This window comes from Pseudochaenichthys georgianus, chromosome 8 (assembly GCF_902827115.2).
Source record: "Pseudochaenichthys georgianus chromosome 8, fPseGeo1.2, whole genome shotgun sequence".
NCBI classification, from domain to species: Eukaryota; Metazoa; Chordata; class Actinopteri; order Perciformes; family Channichthyidae; genus Pseudochaenichthys; species Pseudochaenichthys georgianus.
Window position 1 is genome coordinate 3165312 of NC_047510.2, and position 10000 is coordinate 3175311.

Sequence of the window (10000 nt, forward strand, 5' to 3'; positions counted from 1 at the left end):
AGTGTCTTTCTTCCACTGCTCAACCCCCTTTTTGCGCATGATAGCGTGCGCGTCCTTTCTTTTTTATCTGTCTTTCTTTCTTTCTTCCTTCCTTTCTCTCTTTCATTCTTTCTTTCTTTGTTTCTTCTTTCTTCTTTCTTTTCGCTCTGGCGCTGCGCATACGTACCCATGTTTGGAACAAGTGTGGCCACTGCGCATTGTGTCGCGTAAAGTTTCTACTGGAGGGGGAGGATTTCAAATCACTGCAGTGTGTTCTCCCCTGCTCTCCCCTGCTCTCCCCTTCAGTGTAACCTCTCCACTAACACGAGTGTGTTAAAGATGTGGCCATGCTGATGACTTTCTGTCAGTGCGCATCAGTCCACCCTTCTCTCTTTCTCCTTTTCTCTTCTGTGTCGACATGTGTGTCCTTTTCTTCTCCGGCTATTCTTAACAGTTATAACATGATTTAACCTAATTAGGCGTGACCCTAATGTGGGACCTACTTTTCAATCCGAATCTGGATTTCCCTCCAGTCGATGTATCACACAGTTAAAAGTACAAGGTCAGTGTGTCCTGCTATGGAGGATACTTTAAAGCAGCTACCTCACTGCATCCATAGGTTGGTGTGTGTGTGTGTGTGTGTGTGTGTGTGTGTGTGTGTGTGTGTGTGTGTGTGTGTGTGTGTGTGTGTGTGTGTGTGTGTGTGTGTGTGTGTGTGTGTGTGTGTGTGTGTGTGTGTGTGTGTGTGTGTGTGTGTGTGTGTGTCAGCACCAGACATGTGTTCCTGGCAGGTGGGGGTGAAAGCATGTGTACCTGACGGAGTGTCTGACGGAGCAGAGGCTGTTTGTAGAACACGTCTCCCTGGGGGAAACACACATCGCTTCAGTCCGGAGACACATCCATTGTTATCTGCTAGATATTAAAGAACCATTCGAGCTGCTAGGACTCTGCACTGCTGAGGAGTTCTGAGAGGGACGTCTTGAAGGATCCAGTAAGGCTGAAACACAAAGTGTGCAGACCTTGTCAAGCTCTATAAACTCTGAGTGAGAGATTCCTCCCAACACTGATGCAGGACAGCTTACCCTTCATGGAGAGAAGGGTCAGGGTGCTGGAGTGTGCATGGCAACACCCAAGTGTATGAGCACACTTGTTTCTGACTGGAAGAACATTGGAAAGGTTTGGAAAGTGTGTGTTTGTGCAGTCGCAGTTAGAGGGGGACAGATTTACGCTGAACAAAAGCAACGACTCAGGACTATAGGAGATGGAGGATGCCCCCCCCCCCCCCCCCCCACCTGGCATTAATGATCTGGGAAGATCTTATTTGTCCTTTGCAGTTTTGAAACATATAACCTAATCCAATCTGTAATGATGGCGTGATCAGCCACTGGCAATCAATAGGGGGGATAGACGAAGACGAAGACGAAGGGCAATGCAATGTTATTTCAAATCCTCTAGTGATTCCGTCTCACCTTCTCCTTTATTCTCATCTTATTCTCAGTTTCCCCAAATCCTGACTTACAGTTCCCTCTGACTCAGTCCTCTCGTCCCCTCCCGTGCCCCCCCCCCCCCCCCCCCAGCCGTGTGCAGAACCCGAGGCCGGTGCTGCCCATTGATTCTGTGGACTCTGCCATATGCAGAGACAGCATATTGACCCAGTCACTGTGTGACTTACATGTTGACACACACACACACACACACACACACACACACACACACACACACACACACACACACACACACACACACACACACACACACACACACACACACACACACACACACACACACACACACACACACACACACACACTAGCCTGATGTGAGAACATACTATAAGGGGGCATGAATACACAAGAGACCAAGCGTTAATGCACATGTTTTAAAAGCAGTCCACAGACCCCTTGTGGCTGGAGCAGGGAGCGCACGAGTAGTTTCAAATGTAATTTACAACATCTATACAATTATAACAAATTGCATTTTGCAGAAGCATCACCCCCATTAATGATGTTAGGATCAATGCAGGGGCTGTGAGTGTTCATGCTGCAAAAGACCTGCATGTTCATGTGGCATAGCATGACGTGCCCCGACTCTCAGCCGGCATGCGTCGGTACTGTAGAAACATACAATGGGACGTGGCAGTCAGTACAATACAGTGGTGCAGCGATGACGTGTGTCTGCAGGCCAAATGGAACTTAGCATCACAACAGCCCCCTCCACCAGAGCAATGGGTTTCCCCATGCGACTTTAGCATATTTAAAAAATAAGATCTCTGGTAAACACATGTTTATGAACCGTATTTTGTTCAGAAGGGTAATCTCCACATTTTAAAACCACTTTTATGATTCTTAAAACGTTAGGCTAAATGAAACGAATCATGGTCGCATGGTTGAGCATTAACCACCGCTAAGCTAACGGCGGCTAACGCTTGGTGTGATGCCGTGTAGCTCATTGAGCCACTTGGTAGCAACCCCTGTGTTCAGACGTCCACTTGCTAAGACCATCTCTCCTGCTCGTGTTCACCACAGAGCTTTTCCCGCCATCCAACCAAAACCAGGTTAAGAATCAAATGAACTTCAAGACAAGAAAACCTGAAGAGGTAAAAGGCCGACTTTAGGACTCATTCCTGCACTGCTGTGTGTTTATGTCCACTCCCACCAGTCTTGCCAGAGATAAGGTTGTCCATGCCCCGACATAGACAACAATAAAACATGCACAGCAGCGGACAGGTGAACAACATGTCCAAGAAAGAGTGCATACTTTCACTCTAGTGCAGTTAAAGTGAAGAGCAGAAGTGACGATGTGCTCATGCAGGTGTTCAGGCTTATTGTACTAAATGTGTTTTAGCACGTACTTATACATGTACAGCTGCAGTGCAGGTCTGTGAGGCTCAGTACTGATGTACACAACATGATACTAAATAAAGGACAACAGATGAGTTCAGAAGGAGTGGACAGCCACTCTTCTTCGTTGGTGTTGCATCTAGATTGAGCTGGCAGGTTTTTCATGCATAAAACTTGTCAAGTCAGAAAAGTCAACGGAAGCCAAACACGCGATGGAAGAACCAGGGATTGAGAGGATCCAGAAAGACAAACAGGGCGGCGGGTCTGGGGGAGCATCGGTGTGACGGCTGGGGGTGACTTTGAAAGTGTTGCAGTCAATAGTTTCGGTGCCAGCGTGGTGACATAAAGATAGGGGGGGGGGGGGCAGTGTCAGGTAGGCTGAGGTCAGGCGGTCGGCATGTTTGAGCTGATTGGCTGGCTGGGGAAGAGCGAGCCGCAGAAGAAGAATGTCGGAGGAGCGATGGAGAATACACGAGAGCTCGGGTTCGTTATGAATATGCTACATGTTTTGCAGCGGCAGCATCTCTCCCTGCCCTTCTCCTTCCCCTTGTCCTCCTCTCCTCCACAACCCTCCCCCATTCCCTTTCTCCCGTCATCACCACTGACAGCCCGCGCTGCTTTATTACCACGATTTCAGAGCTGAGTGCTGGATTGCTTATTATCGCTATTCAGCGCCCCCCCCCCCCCCCCCAACCTCTAACTCCCCCCCTCCTTCTTCTCCTCTCCGGCTCTCTGCTTGTGCTATAGCGTAACACTGCAGTCCCCTGTAGTAGCTGACTGCGCTGGAGTCTGCTGCAGAGAAGGCGGAGAGATGGAGAGAGGGGAGGGGGGGGGAGGATGAGAGGTGTTTTTGGATGGGGGTGGGGGGCTTAGTTTGAAAGGAAATCCGAGTAAGAAGCAGTAGAGGAGGAGGAAGAAGAAGAAGAAGAAGAAGAAGAAGAAGAAGAAGAAGAAGAAGAAGAAGAAGAAGAAGAAGAAGAAGAAGAAGAAGAAGATGGGGGTAACTTTGTGCACCCCCTCGTTTTGCGTTTTTTCATTTTCTGCTGAGCTCGTATCCGTTTATTGATCCGCTCGCCTCATTCAGGTGGATGTCTCAGCTGAATGGTGCTCTCTTCTGTAAGACAAACCTCCCCCTCTCTTCCTCTCTCCTTCCCTCCACGCAGCGGGGTGCCATGGAAATTCCCAGTCCCTCAAGGAGAGAAACAAATACCAACACACACCAGCCCTCACACACCGGCACTCACACAACGACACACGCTGCTGCGGCACCACTAATGTCGTTTTGACCTCATTCTCAGAGTCTGCACACGGGGGGTTATTTTTGTTCGTCGTTATTATGCTGTGATGTCACGCTGGAGTTTAATAATGAAGTGCTGCACTTAGACACGGCAGAAAGAAGCTGTTAGCACGTGAAATACTGACCGCCGTTTCAGGTTAGGTCATGTGACCAAAGAGTTTCATCTGGGAAAGATTGTACCTTGGCTGCTTTGAAGAAGATATCATATGAAAATGGAGAATTATCAATCAAATACAAATTGGTGTCATAGTGATAGTCAGAGAAACTGAAAATGCCATCATTGCTGTTTCCTTTTTGTAACAGAATGTGTTTCAGTGTAGTTAACATTTTATTTCATTACATTGTGAAAGACAACATGCATTCCAGATAACTTCGGCTGGTGACGGCACAACACTGCCTTCAATTGTATTATCATTATAAACTCCTCTTTTGGATGGGGGGGTCAAAGCTCATTGTCACAGGGGCACTGGCCACCGTTGCCCCCCCCTTAGCACGGCACAAGACCATGTTCACTAATGCACTTGAATGAGCGACGATGAGAGGTACAGTCGGATCATCAGCAGCATGCGCTACAGCGTCCAGTCGTCATGCTAAGCGAGGCTCTCTTCAGATATTATATTGTCCTGCTCTTTGGGGGGAAAAACAAATATTTAAAATAAATAAGCAAAGTCCATGACCGAAGTGTTGGACTGCTCCTTTAAGAGCCAAGGTGAGACAGGTGGTCCGTGGGCGGACGCTGGCCCGTGCACACACCCAAACACAATGCCTTAGCCAGTGCTATTTATGGAGCGGGTACATTGCCTCCGACCTTCATACGGAGCACTGCAGCCTCACAATGACAGATCATTACGAGAGCACACTTCTCTCCCTATCTTTAGCCCTGCTCATAGTTTTCGTCCTTTAAAAAATAAAACGTTACTCCTATCTCCCCCCCCCCCCCTCTCTGGTGGATTGTTGCGCTATATGTAATATATCCACCAGGGTCCCCCTTCCCCCTCTGTGCTTTTCAGGGTAATGCTGCGACAGAGCTTTCTTTCCCTGTGTGCCGTCCATCGCAGGAGAGATACTGAGGGAGAGCAGTGTGCATGTTAGAGGAGAGGGTGCAGAGAGAGAAAGAGAGGGTGCAGAGAGAGAAAGAGAGGGTGCATGTTAGAGGAGAGGGTGCAGAGAGAGAAAGAGAGGGTGCATGGTAGAGGAGAGGGTGCAGAGAGAGGAGAGGGTGCAGAGAGAGAAAGAGAGGGTGCAGAGAGAGGAAGAGAGACACCGTACTATATTTGATGACAAGTCAAGAAATAAAGCGTTTAACCTCTGTGTGATCTCCACTGTCCTTTTGCCTCACAGGGGTCACACACACACACACACACACACACACACACACACACACACACACACACACACACACACACACACACACACACACACACACACACACACACACACACACACACACACACACACACACACACACACACACACACACAGGCTAAATGCGGCAACACTGGCACACAAGCAGCCACCTGAGCATCACAAATGGCATGTGCAGAAAGCTGCCAGCCGCAGTATATACAGTTCATTCACACATGCTGAAGATGAATGCAGAATGATCCGCTGTGGTGTGTGTGTGTGTGTGTGTGTGTGTGTGTGTGTGTGTGTGTGTGTGTGTGTGTGTGTGTGTGTGTGTGTGCGCGTGCGTGTGTGTGTGTGTGTGTGTGTGTGTGTGTGTGTGTGTGTGTGTGTGTGTGTGTGTGTGTGTGTGTGTGTGTGTGTGTGTGTGTGTGTGTGTGTGTGTGTGTGTGTCCTGGCTTAAAGCAAAGGAGCTGCTCATCGTACAGTGCTGTGTCTCCAAACAGCTACATTTTTAATAACCATGCTACGTATGGAATGGTGCAGTGATGACGTATCTGTGTAGGCCACCCTGGAAGTTAGCATCACAAAGGCAAAAGCAACGGGATGTTTCCATTGGATTTCGGAATATTCCTTTTTATAAATAGTTTATTTGCTATTTTTGCCTTTGAATTCCTTTGCTACCTTAACTCGGGGAAACAACAACAATGCCTTTCAAAATGACCTTTATCAAGGTTTTCTTAAGTTAATTTAGGCATTTATGTTTTGAACTTAGTACTAATTGGTGAAGGCTGTGGAGAGACCATGGTCATGGCTGAAAAGAAGAAGAATGATGGGAACAGTTGTCTGCTGTCTGCTATCTGCTTTGATCACCCAACCATCAAGTCAACCTACATTACACGGAGTGTTTTCAGACTACTTGACTAAAACAGACCGAAATGTTATTAACCAGCAATCTCCCCTATGTTTAATAATAATAATACATGTGACTTGTACAGCGCTTTTCTAGAAACTCAAAGACGCTTTGACAGAGAATTAAACATTTTTTTTTTTAAAAACAAAGAAAATACAAAAAGAGATAAACAAAACAGAAAATAGGGGGGGGGGTCAGTGGTTGAATGCAGTGTTGAACAGGTGGGTTTTGAGTGATGTTTTGAATGCTGTGAGGGAGGAAGAATCTCTGATGGATTGGGGTAGTGGTGAGAATGTTTGATTCTATATAAGGAAATGTAAGGAACCGTTCATCAGCTCAGCTCTTATGTCGGCTAAACTGTTTCCTTCTTTTACAGCTAATAACACCATCTGCTCTGCTTAAGGCTCCTGTTGGAAAATAACAACATCTCCCAAATCAGTCTCATGCACTTGCCTGGACACATACACACTCATACACACTTTCATTTGTCATGAATGAGCAGATGCGTAATGCTCTGCAGCAACCTACAGCCTGAGGGTGCCCACATTACACATCCTGTTTACACCTTTGTGTTAACCTGCATGATGGGCACAGTTATAGAGTGGTGCGGGAATGAGTCCTTAAGCCGGAAATGAGATAGCATGTTACCACTTTCACGCTCCCTCGATTCAAAGTCAGTGGATCTTCGGATTAGTTTCTGGTTTGAAGCCTGAAATAAGGTCTGTGGTTAATACAAGCTGAAGTGATTTTCATGACAACATACCACAAGTCAGTAAACGCCCCACAGGTGAAGGTCTGAGCACTTGTTTCTAACAAGTCGCTTACTTAGCGATGGTGATCTGAAGTCATGTGACTGATGCCCCTTTCACACCAACACGGTTCCAGGGCCGTTTCGGCGCTAGAGCCTGATAAGCACAGTTTTTTCCTGTTCACACCGCAGCGGAACCGGTTCTAAGCACCAAAAAATGGTCGGTCTAGAAGCAAGAACCGCATACGTCACGCTTACGTCGGAGGGATTAACCTGAGCTAACAGTTTATGGCGAGTACGGCAAATAAAAGTTGTAACAAGCAGTAGCGCTGAGCAAAGTGACTAGAACGCTTATTACAAATACACACTTTATAAAGTCAGGCAACACTAACCAGGCTTCGTGTGATTCTGTTTATCTGTACCTTACTTTGACCATCCGTTCGCTGTTATCGATCATTGTGGAGAGAGGCAGACGTGTTGTTTTGTATGATAGCAGCTATCGGATGGAACCAATACATGGGCTGCACAGGTTGTCGTGTCCGACTATCACAAGTAGAATCATCATGAAAAATACGCCGGTAAAATGTGCCTGTAGAAAACGGCTTATGCCACAATAGGATAGCAATAGCAAGTAGTCAGTTTAGCTTCGGTTGCTATGCTAACATCACCCATTGTATACCAGAGAAACTTTCGTAACAGCGTTGTGATGCCAAACGTCAATTCAGACTGACACACATTCACTTAGGGGGAATTGGGGATATGTATCAGCTAGGGGTGTAACGGTATACGTATTCATACCGAAAATATTCGGTATGGGCCTTTCGGTTCGATACACGTGTGTTGATAAAAAATTGAGAACGTGAACAACTTTTTGGAAGTAATCTCAGGTGCTGCATCGCAGCGTTCAGAGTAATTTGCTCACATTGGGTTCAACGCGTCATAGAGCGAGCAAGTCATTTCATTGGACGAGAGGCATACTATGAGAGCTGGTCACAGGGATGCGTTCAAATTTAGTCAGTAATTTGAGGAACTAGCGAAATGGCGAACGCAGATAAAGTTGAGCTGAAAATCCTCCAGCATCATTGAAGTCTCCGGTTTGGGAACATTTTGGTTTCGCAGTTACGTACAAGGATGACGGACAAAGACAGGTGGACCGAACCAAAGCTGTTTGTCGGCATTGTTCAACTTAAATTGGTTACGCGGCTGGCAATACATCAAACTTGCACACTCATTTGAAAAGGCATAACCCGAACGTGAATATCACCGGTACCAAAAGACTGAAGTGCAAACCCAACTCCCGCTAGCATTTGAGCCTCCACCTCTCGCAGAAACTTCAGACCGAGCCAAAGCTATTACAAACGCCAAATATCCTTATGTTGCCATGTTAGCAAAGCGCTACCTGGCTGTATCTGCTGCCTCTGTCCCTAGCGAGAGGGTGTTCTCCACAGCAGGAGACATTGTTAGTGCCAGCAGATCTGCCCTTTCAGCAAGCAATGTGGACAAGTTCATCTTTCTTTAAAAAAAACATGAAAATACAATGACAAGCAAGTCATAATGTCAAGCTGGCTGCTTAGGTACTAGTACAGTACAGTTCAGATACAGATTATTTCAGTTCATCGAAATGCTGCACCTTAATGTTTATTTTATTATATTTTGTATTTATTTCAATGAATTCATTATTCACAGTTTAATGATAATTAAAAACAAATATATATATATATTTTATGTTTTGTGATAATTTTTTCTGCTGTACCGAAAACGTACCGAACCGTGACCTAAAAACCAACCGAAATGTTTGTGAACCGGTACACCTCTAACATCAGCTGCTTGTGTGACAGTCAGACAGTGAATACTTTACAGCGGCCGCTGCCGTGTGAGCTAACGGGAGAACAAACTCCCGTGGAAGAGCAGCCAGCACTGCAGCGGTCGGTAAATGCCGCTGAACCACATTAATAAACAATGAACCACAGCACTCTGGAGAGAAGCATAAGGTTGGAGAAGTAGTTTTTTAATTTAATCTGGCTTCGTATGATTAAAAGTAACACGATCATCGACCATCATGCAGTCCCCCGTTGTTGTTGTTGTTGTTGTTGTGAGCGCCGTTGCTGAGAAAATCAGCGACGCGGCAGCACCAGTTGGGCTCTGGGCTGTGTGAACAAAACGGGGGCTGAAAAGAGAAACCGGTTCCGAACCAGAAGAGCACAAGCACGGAGCTAGAACGGGAACCGCGTTGGTGTGAAAGGGGCATGAGATTAGTTTGTTTATAGCTTTTTACTTCTGGCAATTTTCATGCCTCAAAATTCATAAAGTGGTGTCAATATGTGGAGATTATCCTGCTGAACAACATGTGTAAGTATCATGACCTTGTGTTTACCACAGATCTGACGTTTTGGCCAAAAGTCTCAGTTTGCTTTCAGACAAAGTAGTCAGCATATATGAGTTAGTCATTTTGTACTTATTAGTTACTTTTTACTGTATTCAAAACTTTAAAAAACGTTACTATTTTCCTCACGCTCGCGGTGTGGCTGCACTGTGGTTGGTTGGTCCACTTTGTTTATGATGAAATACCTGAAGAACTAAGGATATTAGTCTTACATTTATTTTTATGTTAGCATGGAAAAACCATTTATTCTTAGTGATTCCTAACTCTTGGGATTTTGTTTTTTTCAAGTAGTACATTTGTATTTTTGTAAAATAAACCATAGGTACAAGTACAAAACAGCATAAGTACAAAGAAACACAAACCTAGAGATTCCCCAGACAGATTCTGAAGCAGAATCGTTGAAATTGTTGGAGTTTCTCAGATTGATGCCCCAATAATCAGAATGGTCCAGATTGGCCCTCGGTGTGGTTGGTTGCGTGTAGTATTGTTTGATCTC

At 45.9% G+C, this 10000-nt stretch overlaps 1 protein-coding gene across 1 annotated transcript in view; it reads left to right on the plus strand.

Moving 5' to 3' along the window:
* The window catches only part of LOC117451061 (voltage-gated potassium channel KCNC1-like), a 99792-nt gene that overhangs the window by 13420 nt on the left and 76372 nt on the right, over positions 1 to 10000 (plus strand). The gene's annotated exons all lie outside the window — the stretch shown is intronic.